The sequence below is a fragment of the Strix uralensis genome, chromosome 1 (genome assembly GCF_047716275.1).
Source record: "Strix uralensis isolate ZFMK-TIS-50842 chromosome 1, bStrUra1, whole genome shotgun sequence".
NCBI lineage: Eukaryota > Metazoa > Chordata > Aves > Strigiformes > Strigidae > Strix > Strix uralensis.
In genome coordinates, this window is record NC_133972.1 from 70,519,085 (window position 1) to 70,532,277 (window position 13,193).

Genomic DNA, 13,193 nt, shown 5'->3' on the forward strand with positions numbered 1-13,193 from the left:
CCCAACAAACAGAAGTTACAAGTTCTCCCTTTGCATAGTCCATATGTTTAGTTTGTCAGAAAAGAAGTGTTTCATTGGTCATCATGTTGCCATGATTCTGGAGAAACAGAAGACCTGGGAAGAGTTTCCAAAGGAGCCGTGCGCCAGTCTCCCACTCCATTTTTCTGCTCCCTGCAGGAGACCTTCTCTAATCCATCCTTCCTAAGCAACAGTACCCTACAGTTACGACTTCTTAATTATTTAGTTCAAACAAAACTATTAAGGGCTAAAGTACTTTTCACTTAAGTCCAGTTAAAATAGCAGGATATCTACTGTGCTCAGGGTTTGGTGATGCAAGCTGGCACAGCCTGTTCCCTTAGATCAGCCCCAAATTCCACTGAAGTCTAGAAGACCTCTTACTGAATGCGATGGATTTTCAAGCAAGTTTTTATTAAGAACGAAGGAGCTTGTCTTCCAAGAAAGAGAAAAGGAAGTCAAGAAAAAAAGCACAAAGAAAAGGCAAAGCACAATGCCCGCCAAGCAGATGTTAGGCAAAAAGTAACCATATTCAAAAAGTCTGGTTGTTTTTACAGCTTAAAGCACACTGCTGAGTCAGTGCTGGAGAAATTAAAAGGATGACAAAGTTAAAAACCTTGAGTATCATTGTAAAATAAAAAATGGATAGAGAAGCTCTTTCCAGGGAGGCTATTCTCTCATTTACCATAATAAAACTTTTTAATCACAACTTGCTGTTTTCACTCTCTGCTGTGAGACACTGTCATAGCTAGGTGGCACAAGACTTTCTTGAGAACTCTTTAAAACCCAAGCTCTCATTTGGAAAGTACACAATGGTCTTAATTTCTGTGCTGAAATGAGACACATCAATTACAGTAATATAAACATGTGCCAATCTCTAGCCTCAGTCTTCATTAGGTAATACTAACAAAACCAATAGATCATGTCATATGCCAAAATACAATATCTAGGCCGAATTAGCTTGTCCTTGATATTTATCCCTAAATCAGTTGTATTAGTTTGGATACTTAATGAAATTGCCTCTCCTCGTATTCTATATGAATATTTTTTTATATGAGCATAATGTAAAGATTTCCAGAGGAATAATTTATCACAACTACTTGTTAATTATAGCTGAAGCAAGATCACTTTCTTTACTAAACATAACAATGTTTATCAAGATGTTTTTACCTACAAAATTTGATTTAAAATTACTGTTAAACTATGTGACTTATTTGGCTAAAAGAAAGATGGGTCTTAAAAATCCAGGTTATATTGTAGAGAATAATTAATAATTCAGACAAACTAAGAAGTAAAGGTAACCAGAAAAAACAATTAATCTTTCCAAGTCCATCCACTAATTAGTATCTCAGGCAATAATTCACACTCAAAATTAATCAAATTAATTTTAGAAATAATCTGATATTTCTGAATTTCCAGTATCATCAGCAAATTTTCAGTTTCATTCACATTAGAAGCACTTTAGCCAAATTTGACAAAAGTATGTCTAGAAAGATTAAATATATCTGGTCAAAAAAAATAATCATAAAGTGTGCACGGTAATGCAGGAAATCAGTTCCTCAGCAGGTGCAAGTATTTCTACTTTGAGAATTCCATTGGGAAACAAAATTCAGTCTATTTTTCATAATTTCTAAAGTCTGGAAATGCAATCAAGAAAATGTTAGAAAAAAACAATCACCACTGCTTTTTCCAACACTTTGCACATACAATTCTGGTAGTTTATTTATCAGACGTTCCCTATCTTTAGAAGAGGAATTAAAAACCTGTTATAACAATGTATTAGGTGTTGCTAATCACTGCCTTTTTGATGTCTAACATCCCTTCAAGTTTGGTCCAGTTTTCCCTAGGTTGTTCTGGAAGTATATGGGTGTACATCTACCAACATCGAGGGGAGCTGAATAACTCTGTAGGACTACATATTCAGTTCACACAGTAAGGCTAAAAAGGCTAATGAAATCTTCTAGATCTTCAACATTCTATTTTGAATTTTATTAAACTGAAGAATATATTCAAAGAATGAGCTATATTTTTCTCACCTGTACTTTCTCCTTAAGTTTTATCAGCAAATAAGTTTCCTATAGTGCTTGATGTCACATGGAATTTGCGTCGTAAGTATTTACACATGTAGATTTTTATTAACCTACTCAGCCTTTCTGTTATGTTCCACTAAAGACAGTGTTTCCATCAAGCAAACATTCTGAGAAAGCTATAAGACAGTATCATATAGATTCTTTCTATATTATGTACATATTATGAATTAAGTGGTTTTCTTTGTTTAGAAATAATGTTTACCAAATTCTTAGGTTAACTGTAATCTGTGTATGTATTTATTTATTTAGCCACAGTAGTTAGGGTGTAGTCTTTAAGGAAATGCAACGTTGCAGGAGGTGTACCCCATCTCAGCTCAGCATGGTGTGCTGGACGTTTGATGGGAGATAAGATAAAACAAAACATAAAATAGTTGATGTTTAACAGAGCTGCAGACTAATCAATAAGAGAACAATTAGGGACTTGTTGTCACTAGATTTAACATTAAGTGGAATTTTTTACATTACGTAACCAAACAGGTAATATGTCTAGTCCTTGGCCAGGCGTAAAATCAACATATTTCAGCTAATTCCAAGAAGCTGGGCTGACTTTGACCAGTCCCAACCCAATGTTTGTGGAGTTCTTTGAATAAATTACAGCTTCATTTTTCTGGTTAGTATGCTGCATACCTACTTGAAATAATTAAGTGAATATTTAAATATTTGTTCTTATGCTATTCAAATAAAAAGGAATTTTCCCATTCATTTAAAAGGTAATAGCTTTTTGTTAATAGCAAAACAATTAACAATTCAAAAATAATGCTATGAGTGTTCATGGTCAATCTCAAAAAGTTTTCAATTCCTTTTTAAAAACATAATAATCCCACTTGAATATTTCTAGGGCTGAAACCTCTTTGCCCTCTGCACAAGAGAACAGATATTTAAATTTGCAATTATAGTGCTTTAGCTACATAACACCCGGAACAATCCCTCCCCTTGTATAGATTCAGAGGTTTAATGAAGTGTTGCTGGGGATAAAAAAAAAAAAAAAAAAAAAAACAACAAAACACCACACAACAAAACCAATCAAAAAACAGAAATAAATTGAATCATATCAGTCTCTGTAGACAGTTTAGCCTGTGCCCACCACTGATGACTGACAGACTTGCTCTTGGAAATGAGATGTTTCAGCTGGGTAAGTGAAAAAATGGTTGTTCTGCTGATCCCTCTCCCAAAGTTGACATATAAATCTAAGTCACAATACCTAAAATTTTAAGAGATTATTCCATTATACAACTTTTCAGATGCCTTGTCTTGACATATTCCTAAAGCAGACAGAAACATTTACCTTATATTTTGTGAGAGATTATGTTGAGTGTGAGAGGTACACAGGTCAGCTGATAGCACAGCGAGGAGGTTACTTTTTGGTGGCTGGTCTTGACTAGAAATATCTGGGTTGGAAAAAGAATAGATTGGTTCTGTCAGTGTATCAAAGCAAATTCTGAATAATTCGGTTGCATACAATTTCTTTTCTTCAAATTCTAATTATTTTTTGAAAAGAAGACAGATAAAGAGGCCAGTTTAAATGATATTCTAAAACTGACTTATCAAGAGTAGGGTCTTCATGTTATCTTATCCTATAGTTTGCCATATAATGCGATTTGGCTAGAGAGGTCCAAATGAAGGCTGCTGGAATCTCAGGAAAATTGTAAAGGTCACAGACGGTAGCAGATTCATGGCCAACAAAAAACTATTCAAGAAAGGTGGAAAAAATGTGAGATTTTTGTGAAGCTGAGCTTAATACAGCTGAACAGATTTGACTGGATTCAGTGCCAGCAAAGGAGGAGCAGCATGGTGATGGTTAGGAAGCACGTATTTCTTTAGAGCACAGCACCTAGGGGTGACTGTGAGGAGGTTAGTTCTGATCATGATTTTAATACCAGGAATGTGCTTGGAGCTGCTAATATGAATGCCCTCCAGACATATCGTTTGTTCAGCCTCCTCACAGATCTCTGGAGTTCTCATCCTACCTGGCTGCTTAGGAACTTCTCCTTGAAGGAGCTGTTTCACATCTAGCTAACAGACTCTGGATCTATTTCTAAGCTTAATCCAACTATCAAAGTCCTGTTTACAAGCAGGTATCAAAGCTGCCGGTCCCAAAGTGGCTGGTACAGTTGGTTGAACAACTGTCAGTGAGATAATTAGTGTCATGTTGATAAATACTTCACATTGAGAATGTCTGGGCTAAAGGACTGTTCTTCCTGATTCCCGATCAGAAGAAGGGGTATCAATATCCTAGATGAGAAAAAGTCTAGATGAGCATGAGACAAAGATAAAACAGGTGGGTTTGAGTTCCACCATGACTTATGACAACTGACCCAAAGGTGCTTGCCTCACCCCTTCAGCCGAGTCTGTGCTTAATTTCTTCTGTGTAAAACATGGAGACAGGTAGCATTTCTTCAACAAATGTGTTCCAAAAGAGAGAATCCAAAAGAGAATCACTTAGTGGACTGGATAGTTGCTGAGTTCATTCCTGCAGTCCCAGGGGCCTTTGTGAAGTCTGTAACCGTTCTGCTTTTTGTGACCTTGCATGGAAGTATGGTTATGGAAGCCAACCCAGTATCATATGTGAGGCACTTGTGTATCTAGAGTGAAATCCATGATGATGACATTGGCATCACTGTGGTGAAAGGCACACTTTGAACTTAACTCAATATGGATGTTACTCCAGGCTTAATGTAACACAAGGTCAGACACAGAAGAGTAGAGTTCAAGATCATTGCAGCCAAGCTGGACATCCCTTGACACCTATATAAATGTGAAGAAAGGAGTGGAAAGAATAATGCAAGTAAAGAGGAACAAATAGTTTTGGGAATAGATGGACTAATGAAGTATGCTTTCTTATGGACAGTATTTTATCATTGGGTTTCAGTGTCTAATAAGGTAAAAGCATCCCTCACAGCTTTCTCCACAGCTGGGACTCGCAGAACACCTTGCTCTTATTTGGATTTTCTAGTGCCTAGTAAGCTCCGAGCACATGCTGCAGTATTTTCTGTAATGGGAGTCCTACCAGCCCTCTTGCCTCTGATGGGGTCCCTAAAGATTTACTGTTAAATAAAAAAGGTGATGTTGCTTACAGCTAAAAGGGATTGGAAAACAAAAAAATGTATCTTTGTATCAGGGCCCTGAATGCCTCAATAGACTCTTAACCTCTTCCCCCACCTTCCCTTGAGGGTTTTGGTTGCCTGCACCCAAGGCCAGCTCTCACATAGCCCAGGTGTGTACCCAGGGTTCAACTGCTGAGAGAGCTGGGAGAAGCCTCTAAGCTCAGGTCCTAACCTCCACAAGGCTGTAGGTATACTTCTTTCAGGAATCATACCTTGCTGACTTGCTCTTCTGGCTTGACCTCAGACCTGCCTCATCCCTATGGACCTGTCTGGCAACCACTGGAGCACAGCTGCCTGTGCCTACCATCATGAGTCCTGCTCTGGTCATCTTGCTCAAGTGCTGTGAGACCATGTCCTTTTGGAGACCCCTGCCTGCCTGCCTGCCTTGCTGTCCCCCTCGGCTCCTGGCTCCTCTTGCTCTGTGGAGCTGCCCTGCTCTGGCTGTGTTCTGACCCTCAGCTCAGACACCTCAGCTGTGACAGGCTTGTCCTTGCCAGGGTCTGTGATGGAGAAAATATGTGAACCAAGCTCAAGACAAAAAATGCAGGACCTGAGGGCAGGACACTCATTTTCCACTGCTGCCATCCTTTTGTAGCAGAGCTTCTGAACAAGGAAAGACATCTACCAGAAGTGAGGCACCTTCTAGTGTGTCATGGACCACCTTCTAGTGTGTTGTGGTTTGAGCCCAGAGGGCTACTGAGCACCACGATGCCCCTTCCCCCTCAGGGATGGGAAGGAGAAAATAAAGCAAAAGGCTCAGGAGTGGAGATAAGGATAGAGAGGGATGATTCACACATTAGGGTTACAGGTAAAAGATAGACTCATTAGGGGAAGAAAAAACAGCATCACTTTAATTCAAACACTATCAACAACAGCAATTAACAGACAGAGGGGGACAGTGAGAAGCATTACCACATCTTAAAAACATCCCCTCCCACCCCTCTCCAGCTCAGTTCTGCTCCAGATCTCTCTACCTCCTTCCCCCCAGTGGCACAGAGGGCAGGGGATGGAGTTACAGTCAGTCTGCCGCTTTTTCCTCCTTGGAAGGAGAGGGGAACTGCACACATTCTTCTCCTGCTCCATGTGGCTCCCCTCTCACGGGAGACAGTCCTCCACGAACTTTCTCCAGTGTGAGTTCTTCCCACAGGATGCACCCATTCCCATGCTGCTCCGACATGGATCCATCCTGTGAGTTGCAGTCCTCCCAGTGCTGAACTACAACAGCGGGAGTTTCTTCCCTCAGAATCCCATCCTCCTTTAAGCACAGCTGCCTGCTCTAGTGTGGGGTCCTCACAGGCCACAGGTGGATCTCTGCTCCACCGGTGACCTCCATGGGTGGCAGGGAGCGTGGCCCTGCCGTCTCACCACGGGATACAGGGGGGTTCTCTGCTCCGGCGTATCTCTCCCCCTTCCTCCTCCTTCCTTCCACTGACCTCAGTGTTTGCATAGGTGTCCTTCTTGTAACTTCTCCTCCCAACTCCCACTCCTCCTCCCAGGTTCAGCTTCTTAAATATGTTATTGCAGAGGTGCAGCCAATGTCACTAATTGGCTTGGCTTTGGCCAGAGGCGGGTCCAACTTGGAGCCAGGGGAGCTTCGAGAAGCTTCTCACAGGGGACCACCACTGTAGCCCCCTCCCCCGCTACCAAAAACCCCACCACACAAACCCAGCACAGTGTTTCCAACCACAGAGGAAAACAGATACATTCTGCAGATACCTATTGGGCCTATCATAAAATCTCTGGAGAGTCCGGTGTTCAGGGAGTGCTCCTCTATCCCTCAACATGACAGGTAGTTTTCCTAACTCATCTTGGCCACTTTTAGATTTCTTTTTATCACTCAGATCTCTGCATTATCTGCTCCCAAACTGGCTCATCCAGCTCAGGTAGAGACCCACACATTAGTCGTTCAGGTACGGTGCTCTGAATCATGTTCCAGATTCCGAGTGAAAAGGCTTGACATGTCTTGGAGGGAGAGGGCTATTAAGGTACCAATTTCAAATCGCCCTTAACTTCAGCCAAAGGATTTCAACAAACAGGATTTATTTGCAAGATCTAAGAAAGACAACAAAGACACAAATCTTATAAATACCGTAACTAAAGGAAAACATGCTTTATCTGCCTCCACTCAGAAGAAAACTGAAAGGTCTCTCTTCTTCTCCTTCTAGCCAGCTGACAACACCAGGGACCAGCCTTTTACCTAATCCATATGGTCTGTGACTGGGTCCCCTTGCATTTCCTCTCCTCCACTGACAGAACAGACTATTTTTAGACTCACAAGGTCCAGCCACATTCTCTTCATCCTCCCAGAGATTATGGAACTATAATAATGCTTGGGAGGTAATTGTAATGCTTTTAACACTTTTCCCTTACATAATTGACAGCCTTCCCCTTTTTGGAAATGCTCACGTCCCTTTGGCATGGTTAAAAGCGGTTAATAGCTATCTGGACAGTATAGGTGGTCAGTCAGCAGTTTCCCTAGTGCTTAGATAAGCTACAAGCAAATCACTAACCCACTGAGAAGATAATGTCCTTTTGCTCTGCATGGGACCCAGTGAAGTTCACTGGGAGAAGCTTGTTTAACCCCAGAACCATCTACATAACATAAAACATATAATTTGATAAATACACTTTACATAACCACAAGCGAGGAAGGCAGCCCTGTAGCCCTTTCCCCTGAGTGAGACTGTGGCAAGGCAATACACATGGAGAGGTGTATGGTCCGGACAAGTGCCTCCAAGTCTTTCCCACTCACCTCAGTCTTCCTGCTTCCTATGTCTTGTGTTGCACCACTGCTGCTTCTATGTTATAAGCCCTCACGCTTTTAACACCCTCTGACCTGACAGTCTCCCCTGCATCCCATTCCCCTGTACTTGACTCTAGTAGCAGCCACTTCCTTCCGTGGGCTCAGTCCTGTTCCTCACTTCAGGATCTGACCTGCCTGCGTGTTGGGTAAGAAGGGTCCAAAGGGCCTGTAAAGGCTCATTTCTCATCCTGCTTTTGTATTCACTCACCACGTGGTTTTTGAGTCAGCAGTTTCTGTCCACGTCCTCCTGAAAATGAGACACTTCTCTCCAGGGTAGAATTTTAAACCTTGGGCTGATCAGGCTCCTACAAAAAACACAGAAAGGCCTGGACTCCTCAAAAGGGGATCCAGATGCGATGGGTGTCCATGAGCAAGGGACTCTGTACAGCTATCCAATAAACCTTGTTTTGATTTACGGTAGGCTATTCTGTCAGTAGACAGAACCACTGCACTTAGCATGGTCTCCCTTACACACTTTGAAATGTCACAATATTTCACAGCCACCCACACTGCCACTACCACCTTTGTGTCTGGTCTTCAACACAGAAATGTGCTGTGTGCATTAATTATAGACATAGTTACAAAAGACATGGCTGCATATAATACAGGGTTCATATAACAGCTTTGACCAGGAGCTGAATAATGCTCAAGAAATTCTGTCCCACAGTGGGCTAACAAACTGCTTAGGAGAGACCCAGACATTATCTGGTCAGTTATTAGCAAACTCAGGTTTGTAGTATGTCAAGTGCTTCCACAGTGGGACCAGTCAGTCCCTCATTATTTAGAGACAAATCTCAAACATTCTTTTTATTTAATGGATTTTAAAAATCTCCAGAGGACTGCAGAAGATATGAACCTAAATAACCATAACCATTTCAAGAGGACAAAAAGAAGTGGCAGTCCCTAATTCCAGACCATGTGCCCATGAAGCGTAACCTAAGGGTGCAGAGTTGCTGACTGGCTTATCAGTCAGGACGTTGTGAACAGCAGGCAGCCTGTCACAGGCTGCTAAGGAAGCTGAGATGCTGAAGGAAGAAACAGGAATGGCAAAGGTTGGTTTTCATTTGTTTTTAATTGTTTCCATAGATTCTGCACCTCCCGTGCTTGTACATACATTTTGTAAGGCAATTGTTTTCTTCACACATACCATAACCTTAAAACCTAAGAGTCATTTCAGGGAATGGGTGGGAGTTACAGTGCTCAGTTCTTCCGTGATGCCAATCCCTGTAACTGTGATATGTGACCGCTGATGTGTTCCCCCAGGCATTCAGCCAGTGAAAGGGTGCTCTTCTACTTAGCTGCATAGGAAACTGGAAGGGAAGAGCGCTCTGTGGAGGAACTATCATCTAAGGGTACCAGGTGTTTCCTGGCTGCAGCTGACCATTGGGGAAAGTAAATAAATTCTGAGGGGCCACTTGCTATTTGTGACAGAGTTGCATCGTTGGGCTAAGTATCAGAAGTTCTTCAAAATGAAGGATGCCAAATCTATGAATAGAAAACAATGCTTCAGGTTACTTGGTCTTCTATCACAATTACTTCAATATGCACCATGTCATTATGGATCTAAAATCTTTCTTGTATTGTCAGCTGGGTCACGAAGCCAGCAAGCTGTCTATAGCTATAAACTGTGTTGTTTTTTCGTATTTGTCCCTGCTAGCATGAGCCGGTTCAGAGATCAGTCCAGTGCAAATACATGTCCAGTCAGGCATGCATTTGGATGGTCTAATCAGCTTTAAGCCTGCACAGAAATAAACGTCTCTGTTAGCACCTTTCAGCAATAATGCAGCAATGCTATTCTAACCACCTAGGCAGTTGGACTGTTTTTTCATCAATATTAAGCTTTAGAGATAAATGTTTATCCTGACTTCACTGAAGTCTGCTCTTGCCCATAGAAAATAAAAACATACAAGTACTGTGTATCAAGATTAAGAAACTAATTTTAAAATATTTTAATTACTTAGAAGCTGTACTTTAAAAGGCCCAGACCTTTTAAAGAGAAATAGGTTGGCTTCTCTTTCCAGCTTTGTAAGCACTCTTGCAGCTTGCCTGTCTCCCTTTCCAAATGTTTTCCTAAATAAAGATCCCAGTGCATCCTGACAGATAGTGATTGCCCACACTTTTCCATGCTGGAATAACTATTCACTGTCTTGTGGAATAGTATTGGCACAGCAGTGGGATAGCTGCATAGGAAAGGGTGCAGAAAAGTAAGTTGGTTTCTAGGTAACACAAATGTATCTGTTGATAGGGACTTGTAAGTATCACTAACCACCTGCTGAGCCAAGAGCAGCTTTTGCATTTGCCCTGGTAGTCAGATAGTTTGTAACTTAGTGTACATAAATGGATCAACATTTTTTATCCTGTCTTGAATTAGATTTTGAGTGCTACTAATAATCAGTTCCAAAGTGCATACACTCAACACATGCATAAATATATGTATGTGTGTATGTCTATGAATAACAGGGCACTTTGTGGACAGCTACAGTGTGACGCTGGCAACCTGCCGGCTGAGAGTCTCTGCCTCAAAATCAGAATGAAAAGTAACATTGTGGTGGAATTTGTTACAGCTTGTCTGACTAAGAGGATGAAGTGGATGAGCAATAGACCGCTATCAGAAGCCCATCAATTGCAAGCCCTTGCCCTCATGTGGAATTTCAGTCATCCAGATATTTTCTAGGTCAGTAAAACAGGACTGTGCAAGCAGTCCATGAGTTTTCTAGGCACATGACAATTTATGGAAATGCAAATGCTAGATAAGCTGACCAGGTAATGAGCTACTTGACCTGCTTCTCACAAACAGGGAGGAAATGATGGCAAATATGGCTGTAGACAGCAATCTGGGTTGCTGTGACCACCAGACGATCAAACTGAGGATTTGGAGAAAGGCTAGGAAGGTAAGCAGCAGAGTTGGGGCTTGGACTCTGGGGGAGTTGACATTGGCTTATTCAGGGTACAAAAGAAGCAGGGTAGGTAGGGCTCCCTGCTTTGACATTGAACTGAAAGGCAAAAAGAGAGCATACAGAGCAGAAACAATGGCAGGCAGAAAAGGAAAAGTGTAAGTGCAAGGGTATTCTGGATGAAATCAGGAAGGCCAAAGCCAAGCTGGAACTAAAACTTTAAAGGGATAAAAAAGTCAACAAGAAGATTTTCTACAAGTGTATTAGCAGCAGGGAGGTCAAGGGAAAATATGGGTCCCTTGGTGAATGGTGCATACAGCTTATTGGTAGGCAGCATGGAAAAGGCTGAAGTGCTCAATGTCTTTTAACCTCACTCTTCCCAAGCGAAGTCTCCTCTCAGACCTATGTACATACCAGCACAGTTCAGGAGGGTGAGGAACAGCAAAACTGCTGCTACTTAGAAAAGCTAGATGTCAAATCTGTGGCGCTAGGTAGGGTATGCCCCAGGTGCAAGAAAGCTAGGTTGACTTAGCCTGGTGAAGGGGAGCCTGAGGGACAATCTAATAGCAGTTTAGAGCTACTTCAAGGTTAATTACAAAAATGACAGGACCAAACACTTCTCAATAGTGGCAGAGAGTAAAATGAAGGACAATGGCCACAAGTTGCAGGTCAGGATGTTCGTATTGATCATTAAGAAACACTTTCTTTATATAAAGGTGTCCCAACCCTGGAACTGGCCCAGGGAGTTTGTGGCACCCCCATCCTTAGATGTTTCTGAGGCCTGAACATGCAGAGCCATGGCTGGCCTAATTGTCAGTAGTCCATGTTTATTCTCTGATTGCAATTAAAAATGAACACATGATACAGAACAAGCAGCTGAACATGAGCCAGCAGTGTGCCCAGGTGGCCAAGAAAGCCCACGGCATCCTAGGTTGTATTAGAAATAGTGTGACCAGCAGAAGGAGGGAGGTGATAGTCCCCCTGTACTCTGCGCTGGTGAGGCCACACCTTGAGTATTGTGTCCAGTTTTGGGCACCTCAATACAAGAGGGATATCGAGGTGCTGGAGTGAGTGCAGAGGAGGGCAACGAAGCTGGTGAAGGACCTGGAGAATAAATCCTATGAGGAGAGATTGAAGGAACTGGGACTGTTTAGTTTGAGAAGGAGAAGGCTAAGGGGAGACCTCATCACTCTCTACAAATACCTGAAAGGACATTGCAGAGAGGTTGGTGCTGGTCTCTTCTCACAGGTGATTAGTGACAGAACAAGAGGGAATGGCTTTTAAACTGCAACAGGGGAGGTTTAGACTGGACGTTAGGAAAAAAATTTTCACAGAAAGCGTGGTCAGACAGTGGAATAAGCTGCCCCGGGAGGTGGTGGAGTCACCATCCCTGGATGTGTTTAAGGGTGGTTTAGATGAGATGCTGGGGGATATGGTGTAGGGGAGAACTTTGTAGAGTAGGGCTGATGGTTGGACTCGATGATCCCAAGGGTCTTTTCCAACCTGAAAGATTCTGTGATTCTGTGAACAGGTCCCTTGGAAGAATGTATCTGAACTTTGTGCTCACTTTGAACAGCTCAAGAACTTCACCTGAGAAAGATGGAATTAATGACTGAAGTGTTGCTGTTGGGGAACAAGTGTTGTTGTTGTTGGAACAGGCACTTTCAAGAAATTCTCTTTCAATCTCTACCACTTTTGGAAGATTTGGTGTTTCTATAATCACTTGTTTAAGAAGTTATGCTTCTTTGCAGCCCAATCTAATTGTTGATACTGTATAGCACTGAGGATTCATATACAAGGCCAACAGAGTTCAAAAGACTTTGCCATGCATTTTTCTAGGTTCATGACTCCACATACAACGTCTCCATTGCTCTCAGAGTTTGGAGCAGGGGAATGTTTTTCTGTTAGGAGAGCATTACTTTAATTTATCTCTATCAGCCTTGGGACAGTGGAAAACAATTGCCCACTTCATAATTCCTCTTGTTGTAAAATTAAAAAGACAGTAGATACTACCTGGGAATAGTATAACACAATTGTCACAATTTGAATGTTACTGAACATAGATGAACTTTTCCATATAGAAAGTGGGGAAAGAATTAGAGCTTGCTGTGTACCTAAGGTTAATCTTCCTGCACCTGTAGGAATTTTGGACGTTACCACTAACAGCAAATGCAAAACATGAGTTTAACTGAAAATTTAATTTCCCAAATCAGTCAAAACTGTCTCCATTTGGGGGAAAAAAAAAAAAAAAAGTTAATTATCTTCCTTTTTTTTTTTTTTTTTCCCT

General features: G+C 41.8%; 1 long non-coding RNA gene across 1 annotated transcript; it reads left to right on the forward strand.

The window, feature by feature from the left end:
- Window positions 1-9,031: 9,031 nt before the first annotated feature.
- On the forward strand, window positions 9,032-10,871 carry LOC141953823 (uncharacterized). Its single transcript, XR_012632018.1, has 3 exons — window positions 9,032-9,064; window positions 10,577-10,686; window positions 10,810-10,871. It is a non-coding gene; the product is annotated as an uncharacterized LOC141953823 (long non-coding RNA).
- Window positions 10,872-13,193: the final 2,322 nt, after the last annotated feature.